General features: G+C 43.5%; 1 protein-coding gene across 3 annotated transcripts in view; it reads right to left on the reverse strand.

Moving 5' to 3' along the window:
• ATF2 (activating transcription factor 2) overlaps positions 1-16,587 on the reverse strand; it is a 176,891-nt gene extending 160,304 nt beyond the window's left edge. For 2 of the 3 annotated variants that reach the window (XM_077448060.1, XM_077448058.1), the window contains exons 1-2: positions 16,261-16,587; positions 9,623-9,787 (exon numbers count right to left, since the gene is read on the reverse strand). The gene's annotated coding sequence lies outside the window, so the exon portion shown is untranslated. The remainder of the gene's footprint in view (positions 1-9,622; positions 9,788-16,260) is intronic. The other variant, XM_077448059.1, reaches the window with a different exon arrangement.
• Positions 16,588-24,183: the final 7,596 nt, after the last annotated feature.

The raw sequence follows: 24,183 nt of genomic DNA on the forward strand, positions 1-24,183 counted from the left end.
GCTAGCGGCTATAGCAGCCTCTAGCGATAATCATAAGACAATCCGGCAGGCTGGTTATACCCAAGTTGATCGATTGATCGATTGATCGATATGGTACATTCAGCCTGCTCATTAATAGTTTGATTCTCCGCTGGTTCCTTCTGAACCGGCCAAGGTTCGAACCGTGTATGGACAGTCTTAGGCAGGCCAGACACAATTTATTTTTGTTCAACCTGGTGGTTGAACAAAAGAAAATGAACAAATAGATTACCTCATCAACACATTTATTTTGACATTGGGGAGGCTTCCCCACTGTTGCAATACACGATTAGTGCTGCCAGTTATAGCCAGTGGCACTAACGGAGTAAACATTTTTCAACAGGCTGGCTGTACAGAAGTCGATCTCGAAATCAGCTTCTGTACAACCGGCCTGCCATGGATTTCAGCCGTTCCCTGCTTAACACTCAGTGTCTGCTTGTTTTGTTGAAATCTTCAAACCTCTGCCACCCCCAATTACCCCCATAATTGTAATATTCTATACTATAGCTTCCATCAATGTAAAAGAACTCTATGATGAAGGAGGCGGACCTTTCACTCATCCATTTGCCTTCTGCTGTAATTGTGATTTTCTATACAGAGTGCCCCAGCCTTGGGTTTCTCAGGGAGCACAGAAAACCTTTACCCACTGATACTACACTGCACAACAGTCCCAAGCTTAAAAGTGCCAGGAAAGGTAAAACTGTTGCCCATAGTAACCAATGCTATATTTTATTTAGGGAACAGACTGCTTGAGAAAATCTGCCACTGAATTTTGTGAGCCTTTGATGTGCACGGTTGTCATGATTGTCAGAGATTTTACAAATTTGCACATGCTAAGGTTGGCATAGCTAGTAAAAGAAGTGGTATTGATCATTTGCCTCCTTGATGGTTTAGGTAAGCGATCGGCTTTGCAATGTCTGAGCAGACCATATTAGCTCTCCCTTTGAGCCAATTTTGAAAGGCCTTGAGAGCTTAGTTAACTGCTAAAAACTCCCTTGAATTGGAGGACTTCTTGCGGAAAATGAAATCCTATGGGACCCAAGCCTGTAAGGAGCCAAAGTGCGCTCGCTAACTTGCACTGGTAGTAATTTTGTAACAATTTCTCTGAGCCGAACATGTTCCTCTTTGAAGATTCCTGGGTCCCGACACCAGCTAAGGCTCTGTATTACTGCTGGGAATAGGGTAGTCTAAAGAATTCTCCTTTCTGTTCGACAATGTCAGGAGATGAGCCTCTTGGAGTGAAGTTGAGCCCAAGGAATCACTGGAATGGTCAACAGCATCAACCCTAACATGCTTATCACCTATCATTAAGACCATCATGGTGATAACATAGCACCTCTAGTTAGGGCAACCATCTTTAAGATTGTCTCTTCTGTTGGAAAAGCCTTCTGGAAAAAAAAATAGTCTACTTGGTATGCCATGGAGACAACTGAATGAATTTGGTGAAGAGAGGATTTTTCTAGGTTTATCAACCAACCAAAAACTGAAAAAGTTTCCAGAACGAATTGGGCTCCAAAAGTAATTTGTCTTTTGTCTGTACAAAGACCAGGAAGTAAGAATTTTCTGAAACCTGCTGAAGTCTAAGCTATACTATGACCTCGGCCTTGATCTTGGCAAAAGATTTATGTCACTGCTGAGAGGCCAAAATGAAGAGTTTGAAACTGCCATTGAGTCAGTCCCTCCTCATCTAAGCAACGCTTTTAAAAGAGGAACTGCAAGGCATAACCTTCCCAAAACAGTTACATTCAAGAAAGCTGCTTCCTTATCCGTAAAGAACGGGAGAGCTTTGTTCTATTTTAGGATACTTTTCTTGACCCCCAACTGCAAGGTGAACCAGCACTAGAACCTTTTCCAGTTCTATAGCATCAGTGTCTTTAATGGTAACTTGCTTTTTCTGCTGGTTTACCAATACAGGGTAAACTCACCAGGCAAGAGGACATACAGATAGGAGGAAAAGAATATAGTGTGTTAATAAGCTTACTGCAGGGTGTACCCTGCCCAGTGCAAGTAAAAGGAACATGCCACACTGGGACTCAATGAGTTGCAAGAGCTGCTGAAAACTTGCCAGCAGTTGTCTAATGTGAGGGTAGAAGTGATAAGAGAAATGCCTTTGAACCATCTTCCTTTGTGGAGGCCGCACTGCCCAGGGAGACGGGAAAGCATGTTGGAACAGGATGGAGGCATGATTGGGTGCCCCCTAGGAAAGGGAGTGTCCAAACCGCTGCACATGCTCCTGGAACTAGGAACAATAGGCAGCCAGGTCCATAGCTACAGCATACTCCTACAGCCCCCAGCCACCACTAAAGTTATTCTTGAAACCCGCTAAGGAGCAAAGAAAAACCAACCCTCAGCCTGTATTCAGCTCCCAGGTAGGGTTTCATGCCAGGCTGAGTTATTTCCACAATTCTTCAGGGGACAAGATAAAAGAAATTAAAAAATATAAGGAAAACCCTACAAAGAAGCTAGTTGGAATCCTAACCAGTTTCACCCTGTTTAGGATTCCATCCTTGGAAGGGGACAGGTGAAAGATCACGCCTCCTGTCAGAAGAAAAAAATAAAAATAACAAAACGTTTGGTTTTGTCCTGGAGGACTGGAAACTTCATGTGAACTGTTGCAGGTGTTGTCCAAGAGGGAATTGCGGGTTCCTAAAAATAGGGGCCACCAGGGTATGGGTGTTTACGGGAGGATATATTTTACACACCGAATCCCAGAGACTCCAGGGATGTGAGGCAGGGGGCTTATAATGGCTCTACGTTCCTTAGAGGAGATCCAGAGCAGAAGGTCAATGGGGAGCGAGGTACTAGCTTGTGCTTCTAATTTTACCCAATCAGGTTGGGTCATGGAAAAGATCTGGTATAGCTGCACCAATGGCCCTAGCGCCCTGCTGGCAGCGGAACTGCTTTGGCGTTGAGACATTTGAGGAAGCAGTCGCTGAAGTTTTAAAACGAGGGATGCCTGGTGCTTTTCTTCACAGGAAGTAGAGAACTCTTCCCCCCAGAAATATTTTGGATATATGCGTCCAAATGATAACCAAATAAACGTTCCCCGTGAAAAGGGAAACCTGCCAATAACTTTTCACAAGGGGGCTCGGCTTCACTTACCCCGTCCAGGTGCAGGGCAGCTTAGAAATTAAGAGCCCAAACTTCACCCATCACGGCGGGTTCCTGTCACTTAAGGACCTTCAAGAACTGGGTACCCTTTTCTTGTTTAGGGTCCACTCCCTTGGACCTGTACAGCACCCTGAAGGAATGCCTTAGCGCTGTGGTGTGAAAAAAAAAAGGGGGGGATAGATATGGCGCTGCTCTTATTAAGAGGTAATCTGCAACCTCTAGATACTTGAGGGGTGTGTATACCACAGGTGCATTTAATGCAAAGAGTGAGAAATAAAAAGTGCAGAAAATAGAAAATGTAAAGGATATCCTAGTGTGTAAACTTCCTGATCGCTTATTTATAATGCATACTGCTAGAAGCTATGTGCATTCAAACAAAAATAAAATGAAAAAAAAAAATTAAAAAAAAATAGAAAAGTGCTAACTTTCCCAGTGTAAAATCCACAATTCTGTGCAAAATCTGCAATTCAAAGTAACATTTCTGTGCCACAAATACAACATATATGACTGGTATATAGTATTGCTGTGAAACTGGGCTCAGAAACATGAATATACAGTCCTTAAAAGCCTGGTGTATAGAAAAAGTCCAATAATAAAGTGACAATGTGCTCCTTCAAATTGTTCTGTGCTTCTTAGAAAACAGTGCCCCATAAGAAACACACTCACTGCTATTATTCACCCCTCAAGGAGGCATTTCACTTTCACAGTATGAGCTACTGTGCAGCCCGTGGAGTAGGAAAACTTCCTGTCCTGTATTCTCCAAGTGTCTCCTTGTCTGTGATGTAAGTGGTCTCCTTCCTGTTAACCTCTTAAATGTTGCCCACATGTAGAGAGGAAAGAAACTCCATAGTGTGATACCATACAAATTTCCAAATATTTATTAGTAATACTGATGGGTACTCACATTTGATAAAAATCACTAAAGCAAAAAATATTTAAAATCAGGAAGCCGGAGAGATCTGCGCTCCATGGCTCAAAACTGGAAGTGATGTAATGACGCTGTTAGTCTCGCCATACGCGTTTTGTCACTGGGATGTCATCTGGAGCTGTGGTGTCCAGGATTCCACTTCGCAAGGTCCAGCGCTTGGAGGCCGCATTACAGGCAAAACCTTACAGGATCTCGAGTCTTCTTTGTGAGCTCGGGTACCATTTATCTAAGCATATAAAGCCTGTGACAAATGGATCCAATCGGTCAATCCCTTGATTCATTTAAGAACCGATTGTGGGACTAGATACTGGTAAAAAACTGAAGTGCTTCCTGTGTGGGACCTTTGGTCTACCAGTGCCCATTCACCTCAAGATGAAGCATAACCAGCAGGTAATGAATACTAGCCTGACTCGGTGTCCCATGATGTATGAAAAATAAATCAAGCTCTTTGGCATCAACTCAACTTTCCGTGTTTGGAGGAGGAGGAATGCTGCATATGACCCCAAGAACACCATCCCCACCATCAAACATAGAAGTGGAAACATTATGCTTTGGGGTTGCTTTTCTGCTAAGGGGACAGTGCAACTTCACCGCATCAAAAAGGCAATGGACGGGCCCATGTACCATCAAAACTTAGGCGAGAGCCTCCTTTCCTTGGCGAGGGCATTGAAAATGTGTCGCGGATGGGTATTCCAGCATGACAAAAAAACATGGCCAAAGCAACAATGGACTGGCTCAAGAAGAAGCACATTAAATGTAAGGTGACATTCTATTTCACGCTGACCACCAATGTAAAGGGGCATCCTTCCTCTCAAAGGCCCTCACTGTAAGGTTGTGTTCATCCTCCCAAAGGACACCATTCTATCTCTTGATGGCTATCAATGTAAGGGGGCATTCTTCCTCCCAAGGACCATCAATTTAAGGTGGTATCATGCCTTCCACTGACAACCAATGTACGTGGCACGCTACCTCCTGATGAACACCAATGTAGGGGGAAATGCTTCCTCTCTACACTCACCCATGTGAAGGGAAATTTTGCATCCCTCTTACCACCAGGGTAAGGGAGCTTTCTTTTTTCCCACTATGGGTGTCAAATACATACCACTAAGGTCAGGAAAAGGGTTGGACTTAAGAACATAGTGTGATAGGTTATAATAAAAATTCAACAAAAAATTATTTTTCTAAGCTTGAATAGAGTGTGGAGGGGTTTCAGCATTATAAGGGGGTTTACTGTTGTCTATGTTAAAGTGGTTTAAAACCTCAGACATGAAATATGAACAAAACATATCCCTCTATAATTGGATTTGTCTCAATCAAGAGCACAAAGTTTAATTTTTTTTTTTTCTCTGCTGCTTCGTTCCTCTGCCATCTGCATGAATCACTTCTGATAAGTTTTACTGACACTAAAAGAAAAAAGGTGAAAGGGGAAGGACCTCCAGCACACAACTTGTGTTTGACAGCCTCAGCTCCATTCCTTTGTGTTGTATGAAGATATGTGTGCCCCTTCTCTCCAATCAGCTCTCCTCTCAGAGATCTGCAGTGTGTTATTTCAGCTCCCTGCCCTGATTTTATGACAGCTCAGACAAGCTTTAAAAATTCTGGACTGCAGATAAACAGGTACAACTTATGTAGGATGATTTGTTTCACCTCTGTATATCGCTTGAGGCAGTCACTTCACTGTGTAAATGTAAGGGTTTACAACCACCATACAAGAATTCTAAATTTTACAGAAATTAAGGAAATATCTTTCAATAAATAATGCCAACTACTGTCAAAAGTTGTATTTCTTCTCAATTCTTGTTGTGTCCCTGGGACAGGATATATGAGCAGAAACCTTCCAATAAATGCAAAGGTAATACTAGAAACCTGGCAAAGAATATGTCACTTCTGTCTAAAAACGTATTTTAATTTTGGCTGGAGATTTATTTGATGGCCATTGCAAGTTTAAATACTACAAAGAGATTCTAAGCGTTATATCTGGGGTTGCATTCCTGTGAAGGGAAGGTTAAAGCCGCGTGCACACGGGCGGACTGTATGGCCAACTTAGTCCGTCAGACAATCCGACGGACAGTCCGTCCTACTTTCGAATGAACGGACTTGACCACACACGATGAACAAACAGTCCGTCGAAAGCTTGCACGATGACGTGTACAGCACGTATGACGGGACTAGAAATAGGACGTCCAATACACAGCAATGCAACCTTCCGCCGTGTAAATCCTTTCTGAGCATGCGCCATACTTAGTCCGTCCAACTAGCCTACTCACGAGCGGATTGTCCGCTGAAACCAAAGTCTGACGGACAATATTACGGAAATTCCGAAATACTTAGTCCGCCAGACTGCACGCTGAAAAAGTCCGCTGAAGCCCACACACGAGCGGACTGTCCGCTGAAATGTGTTTTGATGGACTAAGTTGGCCAGACAGTCCGCCCGTGTGTACGCGGCTTTAGTTCAGTGAATGCACAGAGATAAATGCTATTTTTTTTATTTGTTTTTGATGGCAACAGTCCCCGAGCTACAGTGAATATAAAAAGTGTACACACACCCCTTAAAAAGTCAGGTTTCTGTATGTAAAAATATGAGATAAAGAAATAATTTCAGAACTTTTTCCACCTTTAATGTGACTTATAAACTGTACAACTCAGTTGAAAACAAACTGCAATCTTTTAGGTGGAGGGAAGTAAAAATAGAAAACTAAAACAATACAGTTGCATAAGTGTGCACACCCTTAAACTAATACTTTGTTGAAGCACCTTTTGATTTTATTACAGCACTCAGTCTTTTTGGGTATGAGTCTATCAGCATGGCACTTCTTGACTTGGCAATATTTGCCCACTCTTCTTTGCAAAAACACTCCAAATCTGTCAGATTGTGAGGACATCTCCTGTGCACAGCCCTCTTCAGATCACCCCACAGATTTTCATTTAGATTCAGGTCTGGGCTCAGGCTGGGCCATTCCAAAATGGTAATCTTCTTCTGGTGAAGCCATTCCTTTGTTGATTTGGATGTATGCTTTGGGTCGTTGTCATGCTGAAAGATGAAGTTCCTCTTCATGTTCAGCTTTTTAGCAGAAGTCTGAAGGCTTTGTGTCAATATTGACTGGTATTTGGAACTGTTCATAATTCCCTCTACCTTGACTAAGGTTCCAGTTGAAGAAAAACAGCCCCAAAGCATGATGCTGCCACCAACATTCTTCCATGTGGGTATGGTGTTCTTTTGGTAATGTGCAGTGTTGTTTTTGCGCCAAGCATATCTTTTGGAATTATGATCAAAATGTTCAACCTTGGTTTCATCAGACCATAACACATTTTCCCACATGCTTCTGGAAGACTTCAGATGTGTTTTTTCAAAATTTAGCCAGGCTTGGATGTTTTTCTTTATAAGAAAAGGCTTCCGTCTTGCCACTCTACCCCATAACCCAGATATATGAAGAATCAGGGAGATTGTTGGCACATGTACCACACAGCCAGTACTTGCCAGATATTCCTGCAGCTCCTTTAATGTTGCTGTAGGCCTCTTGGCAGCCTCCCTGACCAGTTTTCTTCTTGTCTTTTCATCAGTTGTGGAGGGACATCCAGTTCTTGGTAATGTCACTGTTGTGCCATATTTTCTCCACTTGACTGTCTTCACTGTGTTCCATGGTATATCTAATGCCTTGGAAATTCTTTTGTACCCTTCTCCTGAGACTAATACCTTTCAACAATGAGATCCCTCTGATGCTTTGGAAGCTCTCTGTGGACCATGGCTTTTGCTGTAGGATGCGACTAAGAAAATGTCAGGAAAGACCTACTAGAACAGCTGAACTTTATTCGGGGTTAATCAGAGGCAATTGAAATGATGGCAGGTGTGTACTGACTCCTACTTAACATGAGTTTGAATGTGATTGCTTAATTCTGAACACAGCTACATCCTTAGTTATAAAAGAGGGTGTGCACACTTATGCAACCACATAATTTTAGTTTTTTGCCTGTCAGTAGTCTTAGTGCCGACTTGCTCCCTGCCCCTCCCCTCCTGCTGCTATAATAACTTTTTTTTATTCCTAGAATCCCATGTGTTAGATTAACTTATGTGCACCAGTGTATGTTCTTTATAAAAAAAAATATGCAGCTTCATACCTTATTTCAGAGCGCTGTTTGGTGCTCATTTGATCATCTGCCCCTCCCGTTCTCTCCACTTGGCTGACGTCAGCAGGGGATTCTCAGCCCCTCCTGCTCTAGTTCTCAGATCGGGGAAGGAGAGCGGCGGACGGTCACGTGAGCGCCGAGTGGCGCTCTGAAATGAGTATGAAGCTGCATATTTTTTTATAAAGCGCATACACTGGGGCACATAACTTAATCGAACACAGGGGATTCTAGGAATAAAACAAAGTGGTTTTACAACCATTTTAAAGTAGTTCTATAGTCACAGTATACATGTCCATGTTATAATATCGCTTAGAAGAAAAAAACTCTGCTCTCAGAACTAAAGTGCAAAAATAGCCACAAACACTTTAAGATTTTGATACAAAATCCTATACAGATAATTCATAAAAGAAGTGTAGTGCTCAAGAATATATATTTAGGCAAATTAAATAAAAACAATTGCTTTTAAATCAAGTGAAAAAAAAAAACTTGAAAAAAAAAAAGAGAAGTCTATTTAAGGAGGAGAAAAACACTCCACACACAAGTGAAAAACCATGTGAAGAATTATATACATAATTGTATGTGATAAATCCATACAGAATAAAATCCTATTTAAAGGGATTGTAAAGGTATTTTTTTATTTTTTTAAAATAACAAACATGTTATACTTACCTCCACTGTGCAGCTCGTTTTGCACAGAGTGGCCCCGAACCTGCTCTTCTGGGGTCCCTCGGTGGCTGTCTCTGCTTCCTCCCGCAGGTACTTCTCATGTTCACGCGAGCTCCCTCGCATGGTGAGAAGCACCTGCGGGCGCACTCCCGTGATGCAGCCGGCGGCTATAGCCGTTCACTGTATGACACGGCCCCGCCCCCGGCGCGCCGTGTCATTGGATGTGATTCACAGCAGCGCGAGCCAATGGCTGCGCTGCTTTCAATCCATCCACTCCAGCCAATCAGCGGCCAGGCTGAGTGGCGAAGAGGATGTCGGGGGACGAACGCGGGACTTTTGAGGGGTGAGGTAAGTAAAACGGGGAAGGGGGGGCTGGGGGCGCCGGCACTGTCAGATGTTTTTTCACCTTAATGCATAGAATGCATTAAGGTGAAAAAACATTTACCTTTACAACCCCTTTAAGGAATTCCAGAAATTTTGTAACAAATCATCCAAAGCAGCTTCTCTGCCAGCAAACAAAGTGAAATAACCCTCCACTACACAAACGTGCTCTAGTTAATGCACCTTACCAGAATGTTTGACCACCTATAACGGATGACTAAACGAGCTTTGTATAAACTCCAAGTGGAGGGAATCATCAAACCTCCAGACAACAGCTCTCCATATATAAACACTCCAAAGGAATCCATCCAGGTTAAGAGAAAAGCAAAAAAGTCTCTCATGGTGTAGTATTTGGTTAAAATCAATTTAATATAAAGATTAAAACATACTCACAAGGCCAATATAACAAACAAGCGATGTATAATATCAAAATACAGGCGTCCTAATTCCTTTGTTGTGCTGCGCTTCTAATTTAAGGGTCCTGGCTGGTGTGATTGCGTCACTCTCGTTGGCCCAACCCGACGCGTTTCGTCACCAAGGACGTCATCGGGAGAGTGGCTAGAACAGGTATAAATAAAGGAAGAAAACGTTAAAAAAACATCTAAGAATGAATAAGCTGCAATATAATCAGTTTTGGGGGTTTTGATTGTAATACTGCTTTAAAACACTGAAAAAATGAGAGAAACATATAGGGGGTAATTCACTATAGGGGTCAAGACTCTTAACTTTGCTCAAATGAAAAGAAAAAAGAAAAAAGAAAAAAGGAAGCTGTTACAATTAACCAAATCATGTGTTAGAAAAAATCCATTTTGTTTTCCTCTGTACGTGATTGGACATATTTATTAACAGTCACTTTGCAACTTGAACATCCTGTGCTCTATTAGTAAATTCAACCCCATATGCATTTAATGTGGATAAGGGTGCAAGGAGAAATAGAGTTCGGAAATCTAAATGAACCATTTTGATGTCTGATTGGGCAACTATGTAGCAAATGAGGTTTAGTGTTGTTAAATGTAAAGTTGTGCATTTTTTTTTGTCTCCTGCTGAAGCTAATTGGTTCATGCTTTATATATTTATCAACTATGGGTATAGGGTTCTGTATATGGATTTTTTCTATTGGTTGAACTAGATGGACTTATGTCTTTTTCAGCCTAACTATGTAAATATTTAGAGCACCTTGTATGATTAGGCCCCTCCCATGCGACCATTCTGATCAGGTCCGCCTCTCAGTTTTTCAGGCAGACCTGATCGGACGGTCCATTCACCCCTATGGACTGGCCGGTGTAAATGGACTTGTGTCCTTTTACACCCACCTACCTCTCATCCAATCTGTTGTCCTTCTAGGCAGATCAGATCAGACGGCAGTCAGGTGTAAAGGACAGCGGAGTCTCTTTACCCCTGGCTGCCCATAGAACGGGCTCTGTCCATACCTGCTCTACAAAAACGGACTGGACATGTCATCTGCCTGTTCTGCTCTGATCAACAGGGGATCAGCGGGCAGATCCCCTGTTCATCAAAACAGAGTCTGTCCAGTGTGAAATGTGCCTATGGCCTATACATGGTTTGAATCTTGGCCGGTTCAGCAGGAACTGGCTGAGATTCAGACCATGTATGGACAGGCTAAATGTACCAAGTTGCTTGATTGATCAACTTGGGTACAGCTAGCATGCTGGGCTTTTACCTGCGATTATCGCTAAAGGCTGCTATAGCCGATAGCAATAATCACTATCTTCTCTGGTTTCCCCTGCCGGGAGAAGAACCCTATGGACTAAGACTGGGATGTTCATGTGCGTGTAAAGGCAGGTGTCCCAAAACTTTTGCTAATATAGTGTATATACAGGCTTATTCAATAAAGATCAAAGGTATACGATGCAGGCACCTACAGCATTCAATATTTTGCTGATTTGACTACCAAAATAGATTCCTGTGAATTACAAAAGTTCTTCACTCTTGCTGAATATACCTTAAAATGCTGGCACACATTAATTAATGGAACACCTCATCTAAAAAGCCATGTTCCTGCGTGAGCCCAAAGGCTGCATCCTTTACCTTATTTATTGAGGCTCGGTTCACACAACTGTGGCTGCGATTTGATCTAATTTTAAGTGCGATTATGTAGTGCGACTTGATCTGGTTTTTGATGCCTCTGTGCTTTTGGCCAATGATAAGGATATCTGCTGTTACATGGGGGAGAAAAAAGCACTCAGCATGGAAAATGCATCAACTCACATGTAGATGTGTTTTAGTGCATTTCCACTGAAGTTTATGATGCCAAAATTGTGCTACACAAAGATGAAACAAATCCTCCTATATAAAAGTTATACCTATTACCTGTTTATCTGCAGTCTTCTCTTCTCTACAGCAGTTTAAAGTTCAGAATTTATAAAGCTTGTCTGAACTGTCAGAAAAAAGGGGGCGGAGAGCTAAAGTAACACTTTGCAAAGCTCAGTGAGGAAAGCTCAGAGAGCTAATTGGAGGGAAGGGACACGTCCCCTTCACACAGCAAACAGGAACAAGGCTAATGCTGTCAATCATAGCCTGTGTGATGGTTCCTCCCCTGTCACCTTTTTCTCTTGGTGTCAGGAAAACTTGTCAGAAGTGACTCATGCTGACAGCAAAGAAATAGGGCAGAAATGACACTTGGTATTCTGGATTGAGACAATTACACACAATAGAGGTGATATGTTTGGCTCATATTTCACGTCTGAAGTTAGCAACCACTTCAAAGCAGAACTTTACCCATAACAACGCAATAACAAAATAACGTTCTTTAGCAAGGAACATACATTCCACATTAATAATTATGCTACCAAAATAAGTGTGTGCTATAAATTGCTTCCAGCATTGCTCCTGTTTCTTCTTGCTGGAGGCTAGTCCTCCTGAACAGCATAAATCATAAAGCAGAACTAAACCCATCAATTCAACTGTTTCAAAAAAAAACAGTTAGCAATCCTGGCATTCCAACTGTTACATTTGCTTGTGTCCTCAACCAGATTGTCAAACCTTTAAATGGCTGGAGTCATGACTGATCACATGTAAAGCACCATTGCAGTTGCAGATCACACAGAAACAGCTTCCTTTCCTGTAAAGCAGGGATATGCAATTAGCAGTCCACCAGCTGTTGCAGAACTACAAGTCCCATCATGCCTCTGCCTCGGGGTGTAATGCTTGTGGCTGCCAGAGTCTTGCTATGCCTCATGGGACTTGTAGTTCTGCAACAGCTGGAGATCTAATTGAATATCCCTGCTGTAAAGGATAGGATGGTTTAATTCCGCTTTAATTCTGTCACACCATAGAAACATTGTACGGGTGCTTTTCTGCATATACGTTTTTGATGCCTGTTTGATGTATTTTTTGATGCAGACCAGGGCATCCCCCCCCCCCCCCTTTAATCTTAACCTTAAATAAAGACGTGTCTTTCAGTGCCTTTAGGTGCGTTTTTGATGCATTTTACAGCGTTCCAGTAAAGTCCACTACAGGAAAAATGCAGAATGTTCTACTTTCTTTTATGGAACTGCAAGCACTGGTGGGCACCCGGGCACTCTGCTTTCTATGTGATGTATGGGTAGTAGCACAGACTTTTTTGTTTATATTTTGGTGGGAACTATGCCATTGAAAACCATATAACCTACTTTCCATGCATTTTTGAGGCAGAAAAAAAATGCACTGGACTGCAGGTGGTGTGAACTGGCCCTAAGGCCGTCAGTAGATCGTCCTCTACAAATTCAGCAGTGCCTAAACAGAGAGCAACTGAGCATGTGCAGAGAAGGGTGAGACAATGTATTACTAGATTTTAAACAGTATAGATACTTATTTTTAATGTTTTACATATCTATCTATGCTATTCAAAAGGAGCCAGCCTGATGTGATCTAGCAGGACTTAATTTTCTGGCTAGTGTTACTCTTTAAAGAAGGACTAAACCCTTCAATTAAACAATTAAAAAAAACAATTACTCTCCTGGAATGGCAGAATTCCTGTCACATTGGCTGTGATCTTAGCCAAACTGTCAACCCATCCAATGACTGATCACTTGTGCAGCACCGTGGTAGTTGCGGATCAAAACGGAAGCCAAGATGACAAGAAGGGTTTAGTTCCACTTTTAAAAAGTGCAACAATATTCATTGATATAACCGTTGCATGCAGGAAATAACTGGCACAACTTAACTGTCAAGCCATGGAATGATTAGTAGGGAGTGTAACTTTCATATTGGTTGTGTTCTCAACCAAACTGTCAAACCATCCAATGACTGGTGTCATAACTGATCACATGTGTAGCAACATGGCAGTTTCAGATCAAACGGAGGCCAAGACAGCAGCTTCCTTGGCTGAAAACAACAGGAAGCTTTAGTTCCCCTTTAAAGGTAGGGCATTTATTCTCCACCAACAAGCGGTGACCTTTCAGGACAATTTCCCACACACAGCAGTGACATCAGTTGTCTAAAGAAGCCCTCAGTGGCCCTGAAACATCTCCACTGAATGCATGTTCTGTCCTTAAAGCGGTTATTTTGTCATATTTTCAAAAATTAAGTCAGCAGCTACAAAAACTGTAGCGTCTGACTTTTAATAAATAGACACTTACCTGTCCCACGATCCAGCGCTTTCCTCACTGGCCTTTGGCGATGGCATACTAACGGTGGGCAGCTGGCTGTGACTGCTTCATAGCCAGCTGCTTATTGAATGATATCTGTATGATCCCGCAGCTTATGATCCAGAAGGATGCAGGGGAGGGGGGGGGGGGGTGTTTCTGCTGGGAACACTGTGGCGACTATAAGTGGGGGGAGCGGGTACCTAACAAAAACAGGTACCTGCTCCACTCCGAAAAAAATAAAGTGCCAAATGTTAGGGGGGGTCTGGTAGAGTGGAATTTACCATTTGGGATGAAATTCTGTTTTAATGTCCTTCTATAGCGTGCTGGTGGTATCTTACGGATCGTCATCCTGTCACATGCTTCCCGGGTGGTGACTACAGGTGGCTGTGCTGACACATTGCGCAGAGATCATCCACCATTTTCACTGTCTTAAAGTGGATGTAAACCCTTACATATACCCAGTGAAGTGACTGGCCTGAGATGATACACAGAGATGAAACAAATCTTCCTACATAAGTTATACCTGTTTATCTGAAATATTATCTTCTCTACATCCATTCAAAGGGCTGGATCACAGCAAAAAAATGCACTCCAGATGTGTTCTGGATGCATTTCTGCATGCGCGTTTTTAATGCTTTTTTTGGCACATTCCAGTGCGTTTTTGATGGATTCCAGATGCTTTTTTTTCGGGCTGGTTCACATAAAAAAAAAAAAAAACACACTCCAGATTTGTTCCAGATGCGTTTTTGAATGCGCTTTTTTAACATGTTCCAGTGCATTCTGGTGCTTTTTTCTCTTATTTTTGGGCTGGTTCACACCACAAATGCACTCCAGTCGTTCCAGATGAGTTTTTACATGCACGTTTTTAACGCGTTCCAGTGCGTTTCCAGATGCTTTTTTTTCCCCACTGTCCTGGGGTCCGATGCATTTTGCATGTCTTTTTCATATGTTCTAGTGCATTCTGATGCATTTTTGTATGTGTTTTAACGCATTCCAGCGCAGGAAAAATGCACCGTGTTCTACTTTTTTTCTGGAACTGGAATGTTATGGAAACGACTGCACTAGTGTGTGAACTATGCCATTAGTAAACATAACCTACTGTCCATGCGTTTTTTTATGCAGCAAAAAAAATAAAATAAAAGCACTGGACTGCATATGGTGTGAACTGGCCCAATGTCCAGAATTCATAACTTGTCTGAGAGTTCAGAAAAAAGGGGCAGAGAGTTGAAGTTACACTTTTCAGAGCTCAGTGAAGAGAGCTCGGGGAGCTGATTGGAGGGACAGGGAAGGGGCAAGGGAAAGGAAAAAAAAGGGGGGGAAGGGGAAAAAAGGGGAAGGGAGAAAGGGGAAGGGAGAAAGGGGAAGGGAGAAAGGGGAAGGGAGAAAGGGGAAGGGAGAAAGGGGAAGGGAGAAAGGGGAAGGGAGAAAGGGGAAGGGAGAAAGGGGAAGGGAGAAAGGGGAAGGGAGAAAGGGGAAGGGAGAAAGGGGAAGGGAGAAAGGGGAAGGGAGAAAGGGGAAGGGAGAAAAAAGGAGAAGGGGAAGGGGAAAAAGGGGAAGGGACTTCCCCCTTCACACAGTAATAGAGCTGAGGCTGTCAATTAGATGGAGCTCCCTCCTCTGTCACCATTTTTATCTTGTCAGGAAAACTTGTCATAAGTGATTCATGCAAAGGAACAAAGCAGCAGACAGAAATGACACTTACTGTTCTTATTTGAGATAAGTACACACTATAGAACAGTGATGGCGAACCTTGGCACCTCGGATGTTTTGGAACTACATTTCCTATGACGCTCATGCATTCTGCAGTGTAGTGGAGCATCATGGGAAATGTAGTTCCAAAACATCTGGGGTGCCAATGTTCGCCATCTCTGCTATAGAAGGATATGCTCTGTTCATAGTTCATGTCTGAGGTTTACAACCAGTTTAATAATGAGGAATGCAGCATAAAGTCTGCAGGAGATCAGCAGTAAGATGCATAGCGGTGGGAATGATGGGCCATTGTTTATAACAAGCTGGGGTCTACAATGTAAACACCAACACCGGATGCCAGTTGGCGTGGCACAAAGCGCTAACACTCTGGAGCGCCTGGTTTGGTAAATAATCGCAGTGTGTCGCTAAGTGTGATCTTGTGTGTGTAGCTGACATCGGGACGCATGCGCAGAACGTTGGCCATGCATTCGCTCTCCTCCAGCCTTTCCAGCTACAAAGGTCTGGAATGGAGAGGAGGACATGATGTATAGGATGAGCTCCTTCATTGCTGACAGCTGGAGATGTGTCTGTCAGGGAACATTCTAGAGACAGACAGACAGGGGTTTGTATGGGTGTCAGTAGAGTGTGTGGTCCAGGGGGCTCCGGAGAACGATGCTGCTGCCTTGGTAACCAGACATGACAGACAGACAGACAGACAGAGCAGCACCTTCCCCTCCATCCATCCATCCATACCTGCCTGAGGAATGGGGACTGCTGTCCTTGCAGGTCCTTCAGCAGCTCCAGCCTGACAATGGTAGTGCCCGTTCCGCCATGTTAGAGGGCAGCGGGCATTCCAGTCCCCGTTCTACCGCCGCTCTTCACCCTCCGTGTTTACAAACTTACCCCCCACAAGGGCTGAACCTTGCTCAAGGCCAAATCCCACTAGCTCCTGTCAGGTTATCGCGATATCTCGCTTGACAGCTGGGCGGGGGGAATCTGTTTGCAGTCCACTGCTCCCGCTGAGGGTGAGTGTTGGCAAAGGGGTGACGTCATCGGAACGGCTACGGGACTGCCAGGAGTGGCAATGGCGGCGTCGGCGCTCAGGTGGGTGGGGGCTTCAGAGGTAGAGTACCGCCTTTCTGGAGGCTTTCCCTGCCCACTGGCCAACGTCATTGGGTGTAGGGTGGTTGGATTACGTGGTATTGTTATAGTTGAATGAGCCCGAGGAAGGAACTGTGTTGGTGTCCATAACAGCCAATCAGATTCTTCCTGTCATTCTGAATTCTATACAGAAAGGTGATGAGCGATCCATAATATTTCTCCGGCTCTCCGCTAAATGGAAAATGTGGTGATTGGACAACGCTCTGTGCTTCAACTGATCACAGACAGTACATAGCTTTTCATTGTGCTTCTTCCAGCCCAAGTCCATTCTGACATTCCTCTTCTACATGGAAAAATCATCACTGATAGAAAATTACTCAGAACCTCCAAACATATAATATATATATATATATATATATATATATATATATATATATATATATCTTTTTTTTTTTTTTAGGGGAATAAAATGGCAGTCATTGCAATTCTTTGTCTCCAGTATTTACGCAGCAATTTTTCAATCTTCATTTAAAAAAAAAAATTTACTTTAATGAATTTTAATGCAAGAAAACAATAGATAACCCAATTTTTTGGTAAAATATAAAAGATGATGTTACTCTGAGTAAATAGATACCAAACATGTTACGCTTTAAAATTGCGCACACTCGTGGAATGGTGGCAAACTACAGTATCTAAATATCTCCATAGGTGAAATTTTCAATTCTTTTACAGGCTACCAGTTTACAGTTACAGAGGATATCTAGTGCTAGAATTATTGCGCTCACTCTAACAATCGCAGCGATACCTCACGCGTGGTTTGAATGGCGTTTACATATGCGGGCACAACCCTTGTATCCATTCGCTTCTGTGTGCGAGCACGAGGGGATGGGGGGCATTAAAAATATATATTTTTACACTTTCTCTAATACAAGGAATGTAATCATTTATTGTAATAGGCATAGGGCATGACAGGTCCTCTTTGCAGGGAGATCTGCGGTCTATAAGTCCCCACATCTCTCCTATATGCTGGAATACCTGTGACAAAAAAAAATAATAATAATAATAATCTCAGGTTTTCCAGCAAAAAAAAAAAAAAATGTAAGTGTTTACATTTGCCAAAACCGTAAAGTGATGTCATGACGTCACTTTCAGCCTCCAAGGGTCATAGAGCTGGCCAGCTCTATGGTAAAACACCACCCCCGGATCCGTTCTCTGCCCCCCCCAATCGCAAGGGGGAACCCAGAGAAGCACCGGAGGGCCGTGGGAGGGGACATCCCCTCCTGCCGCCTGTAAAAGCAATCAAGGGACTAAACAGCCGCTAAAATTACTTTTACACTGTAGGGCAGGACCATTTTTAAGGCAGGGCAAAAGGGGAAGCTGCCCTGGGCCCCATAGCAGCTGCCTCAAACTTGCGAACTATCCCAGTTTAAATTCCCTTGAAGTTTTAGTCCTGTGCTTTGTCCTGATGTCTCAGTGGAAACTTCTTCTGCTGCAGCTCGGCTCTGTATTGCTATGTACAGATGACTCACCTTCAGACCCTGTGTTTACATGTAAATAACCTGCATTGATATGTAAATAGTGGTGACATTAATATGTAAATAGTGGTGGACCGCGGCATTGATATTTAAATAGAGGCAGCATTCATATGTATATCATGGTGGTCGTGATCCCCCTGAGGTCACATCCACCATCACTTCTGCAGAATGCTGTCCACTGGGGAGGTAAAGGAGCATGCTTGAAAGTCCTGCCTACAATTGTGTTCATTAAGCCTAACATCATGTTCTGCAATAGTAAGCAAATTGGAGGTGGAACCCTTCTTCAAAATAACATGCTGCCATGGCACCCTGAATTTTGGTGCATGTGAATATGCAGGCAGGCAGTGAGGAGATGATGTGCTTTAACCTTTAGCGACCAATCAGGCTGTGCACTAACCTCTTGCAACCAATCAGTGAGCAATAATAATGTGCAGTAACCTCTAACAACCAATTAGTGAGTGGTATACATGTTCAGTAATCTCTAGCATTCAATCAGTGAGCAGTATAAATGTACAGTAATCTCTAGCAACCAATCAACAAGCAGATGTCATGTGCTGTAATAGTGAGCCATAATGTGTGCTGTAACCTCTAGCAGCTAGTCAGTGAGCGGTAATGATACACTGTAAACTCTGGCAAATTGGAGGTGGAACCCTTCCTCAAAATAACATGGTGCCCTGAATTTAGTTGTATGTAAATACGCAGGCAGGCAGTGAGGAAATTATGTGCTGTAACCTTTAGCGACCAATCAATGAGCAGTAATGCTGTGCACTAACCTCTTGCAACCAATCAGTGAGCAATAATAATGGGCAGTAACCTCTAACAAAAAAATTGGTGAGTAGTATACATGTTCAGTAACCTCTAGCATTCAATCAGTGAGCAGTATTGATGTACAGTAATCTCTATCAATCAAGGGGCTAAACAGTCGCTAAAATGACTTTTACACTGTAGGGCAGGACCGTTTTTAGGGCAGGGCAAAAGGGGCAGCTGCCCTGGGCCCCATCATTGTAGTGGGGCCCAAAGCAGCTGCCTCAAATTTGCCAACTATCCCAGTTTAAATTCCCTCATCCCTTGAAGTTTTAGTCCCGTGCTTTGTCCCGATATCTCAATAGAAACTTCTGCTGCTGCAGCCCAGCTCTGTATTGGCATGTACAGATGACTTACCTGCAGACCCTGTGTTTACATGTAAATAACCTGCATTGATATGTAAATAGTGGTGGCATTAATATGTAAATAGTGGTGGACCGCAGCATTGATATTTAAATAGAGACAGCATTCATATGTAAATCATGTCCATCCAGGGGCGTACTGACCATCGGGGCACTGTCCGAGGGCCCCATGCCACTAGGGGGCCCCATCAGGTTTGCCAGCCTCAATAAAACCAGGGACAGCATGTAAAAATCTGTGTTTTTTTAAAAATTCCAAGATTATAGCTGCCCCGCCTCTCCAGTACCTTTTCAGTGTGTCTATGTGTAGTCCGTGTGTATACTGTGTGTCTGCGTGTGTATACTGTGTGGCCCCATAATCTCATATTGCCCAGGGGCCCCATAATCTTCTATTGCCCAGGGGCCCCATAATCTTCTATTGCCCAGGGGCCCCATAATCTTCTATTGCCCGGGGGCCCCATAATCTCCTATTGCCCAGGGGCCTCATAATTTTCTATTGCCCGGGGGCCCCATGAGTTGTCAGTCCACCCCTGTGTCCAACTGAGGTCGCATCCACCATCACTTCTGCGGAATGCTGTCCACTGGGGAGGTAAAGGAGCATGCTTGAAAGTCCTGCCTACAATTGTGGTTATTAAGCCTAACATCATGTTCTGCAAAAGTAAGCAAATTGGAGGTGGAACGCTTCTTCAAAATAACATGCTGCCATGGCATGAATTTTGGGGCATGTGAATATGCAGGCAGGCAGTGAGGAGATGATGTGCTGTAACCTTTAGCGACCAATCAATGAGCAGTAATGCTGTGCACTAACCTTATGCAACCAATCAGTGAGCAATAATAATGTGCACTAACCTCTAACAACCAATTAGTGAGTGGTATACATGTCCAGTAACCTCTAGCATTCAATCAGTGAGCAGTATTGATATACAGTAATCTCTAGCAACCAATCAACAAGCAGATGTCATGTGCTGTAATAGTGAGCCATAATGTGTGCTGTAACCTCTAGCAGCCAGTCAGTGAGCAGTAATGATACACTGTAACCTCTGGCAAATTGGAGGTGGAACCCTTCTTCAAAATAACGGTGCATGTGAATACGCAGGCAGGCAGTGAGGAGATGATGTCCTGTAACCTTTAGCGACCAATGAATGAGCAGTAATGCTGTGCACTAACCTCTTGCAACCAATTAGTGAGCAATAATAATGTGCAGTAACCTCTAAAAAAAAATTTGTGAGTGGTATACATGTTCAGTAACCTCTAGCATTCAATCAGTGAGCAGTATTGATGTACAGTAATCTCTAGCAACCAATCAGCAAGCAGATGTCATGTGCTGTAATATTGAGCCATAATGTGTGCTGTAACCTCTAGCAGCCAGTCAGTGAGCGGTTATGATACACTGTAACCTTTGGCAACGAAGCACAATCGCTGCCTGATCTGATTCAGTAATCTGATTTTGAGTCTAGCTGCTATTTATTGTATGTCTCAAAGCACGTGGAGAGCGAAATTGCATGGAAGAGGGAGCCCAAGAAAATGTTTGCCCAGGATCCAGTCAATATTAAAGACGGCCCTGCTGTAGGGAATCACTGGCTGAAAAATAGATATCTTAATGATGCCTGTAGCTGCAGGCATCATTCAGATATCTCCACATAAAGTTAAATGACGTCCTACAGGTGGGAAGTGGTTAAAACAAATCCCTAAACCAGCCTTTCCCAATCAGGGTTCCTCCAGAGCTCACCAGGGTTTCCTTGACCTGTGACAGAACCAGCAGCAGATGCCAATGTCTTTGGGCAATCTGTAAAGGTGGCATGCTGACCACTATTGTAGGGGGGGGGGGGCAGACCTCTGATTGATTTTTGCAGGGGTTCTCCAAGATCTTAAAATCATTTTGAGGGTCATCTATGGTGAAATGGTTGAGAAAGGCTCACACCCGTCTGCATTTTCATGCTTGTTTTGTGCACTTTTGATGCACGTTTTCTTGCATTCTGCGTATTTTTGTTAGGCCACTGCCTTTGAAGTCTATGGGCAAAAAAACATGCATTGATGCAGCAGGAAATCGCACCTGTGCTATTTTTCCCAATGAATGACAGCCCAGCAGTGTGAACGGGCTCCATAGAAAAGAGTGAAAATCCTAAAGAGGAAGAACTAACCCCTCCTATCCTTCAGGCCTTGTTTACACAGAGCGTATGCCCACATGGGGGGGGGGGGGGGGGGGCACAGGCCTTCTGTGCAGCTCCATGGCTATTAATTGGGTCCCAGTGGCTGCTCCCAATCTGAAATTTGTGGGGGTATGCACTGCCCTCACACAGGGCACTGATGCATACGTCCATTGTGAAAGAGGCCTTACATCCAAGGAAACTGCCATTTTAGTCTATGTTTGATCTGCATACCTCTCAACTTTTTGAGATGGGAATGAGGGACACCTATCAGCAAAAGTATGCAGGCATAGGACACAACCCTTGCCACGCCCCCTTAAAGGATAATTGTACAAAAAAAACAAGATTGGTTAAACCCATACAAGTGTGACGGAGGAAAAAGCTATTTTTCCATCCGGCATCGGATCGGATGATGACGGACACTGCGGTTCCGTCGCCATCCAATCTCCCATAGGGGAGAGCGGCGCTGTGACAGGTCTGTCCCTGTGCAGTGTGCAGAGATAGACCTGTCATCTTCCTGCTCAGTGGAGATCGCTCCGGCAATCCCCGCTGTGCAAGCGGATATCCACGGGGCGGATCAGCACTGATCCGCCCCGTGTGAAAGGACCCTCAGGGAAAAAAATAAAATGATGGGCTTAGGTCCACTTTAACACTCGTTGGGCAACACATCAGATCACTCAGGTGTGAATGAAACCTAAGGACCTATTCACACTAGTCTGTTTTTATGAAGCAAAACTCCTTATTTTTTTCTGTATAACGATAAGCAGAAATCCTATTCTCTCCAATGTGGCTGGCTCACATCTATGTCCTGCATTTTACTGATGAAAAGGAAAGGGAGACTGTATGGACATCTAAACCCCCGTGCATAACCACATACACCGCAACACACAGCAGTGTGAATTCAGTCATAATTATTTAATTTGTTAGTTTGAAAAGCCAGTATAAGGGCCTCTGTCAATGGGAGTTTGCATCAGCAAGTTTTGCATTTTCAAAGAAATCTATGGGAATGATAAATCCACCCGAAGCATGTCAAATTCACCTGTCAAATAATTCTAAATAATCCCACAAGCATCTGGAATTGATAATAAACAGATTGGCACAGGCCATAAAAGAAAAGTGGCGATATAAAAAAAAAAAAAATGAAAACACGTGGGCTTAAAGAATTTTTGCATATTCTTGGTTCCTGGTCCAGGTAATTTCACAAGGCAGGTGTGAAGAAATGATGTAAAGTAAGAATGCTTTCTCAAAATATATATTTTATTTGTTTATTTTTATCAATTTACAAAATGCAACCTTAAGCAAACAGAAGAAAAATGTAAATCTAATCAAAATTTGGTGTGACCATCCTTTAGCTTCAAACCAGCATCAGTTCTTACACTTGCACAAAGGGATTTTGTAGGATTTTAACTGCATTCCGATCAGCTGCAACAGTTGTACTGCGGCAGCATGGTTCGGCTGTGCAAATCGCCGTCATGCTACCTCGGTAGCATAAACGGGCATAAGGGGGGGCGCGCACGCCCCCCGCTCGCTCCCCGAGCCGAGGCGAGTGCCCGGCGGCCTCTATCGCCTTGGGGCACATGGAGAACCGGGAGTTGTGTATGTAAACATACAGTTTCCAGTTCTCTGAGCAGTGAACTGACAGATCGTCTGTTCATACAGAGTATTAACAGCGATCTGTTAGTTTCCCTGCACAGTCCCATCCTCCCTTCAGTTAGAACACATACTAGGATACATATTAACCCCTTCACTGCCCGTGACATTTTTACAGTAATCAATGCAATTTTAATCGCACTGATTGCTGTATTAATGACAGTGGTCCCAAAAATGTGTCAAAATTGTCCGACGTGTCCGCCATAATGTCGCAGTTACGATAAAAATCGCTGATCGCCACCACTACTAGTAAAAAATAAAAAAAATTATAAAAATGCCATAAAACTATCCCCTATTTTGTAGACACTATAACTTTTGCGCAAACCAATCAATATACTCTTATTGCAATTTCTTTTTACCAAAAATATGTAGAAGAATATGTATCGGCCTAAACTGAGGAAAACATTTTTTTATATATATTTTTGGGGGATATTTATTATAGCAAAAAGTTAACTAGTTGCTGACTGCCGGCCGTCAAATGACGGCCAGGGGGTGCACCTATTGTGGCGGGAGGCCGTCATATGACGACCTCCCGTTTAAATAGGGAATGCGCGCAATCGTGCGCGCGAATCCCTCTTTATTCGGTGGCGGCGTGTCACGGAGACACCGCTCGCCACCGAAGGGGGTGAACAGCCATTGGTTATGGCTGTTTACCACGTGATCGGCCGTGATGAAGTCACGGCCGATCACAGATGGTCACTCCCCGGCTGTGCAAGGCGCATGCGCGCGATCGCGCTGCACGTGCGTGGCAGCGTGTTCCCCAGGAACACTGCTCGTCACCGACGCTGGTAAACAGCCATTGGCCGGCTGTTTACCCACGTGATCGGCTGTGATCCTTTCACAGCCGATCACTAAAATGTAAACAAACCGCGGTAACGAGATGTTACCGGGTTGTTCTCCTCCTCACACACCGATCGTGTGTGAGGAGGAGATTGCGGTAACATCCCGTTACTGCCCAGTGTACACCAATCACACTGATTGCCCCCCCCAATAAAGAGGACCTGTCACCACCCCTCATAGTACCTGTCAATCACAGTCCATCAGAGTACCTGTCACAGTCCATCAGAGTATTTGAGTACC

The sequence above is a fragment of the Lithobates pipiens genome, unplaced genomic scaffold (genome assembly GCF_037356315.1).
Source record: "Lithobates pipiens isolate NorthernLeopardFrog02 unplaced genomic scaffold, aLitPip1_a1.2 Scaffold_22, whole genome shotgun sequence".
Classification (NCBI taxonomy): domain Eukaryota; kingdom Metazoa; phylum Chordata; class Amphibia; order Anura; family Ranidae; genus Lithobates; species Lithobates pipiens.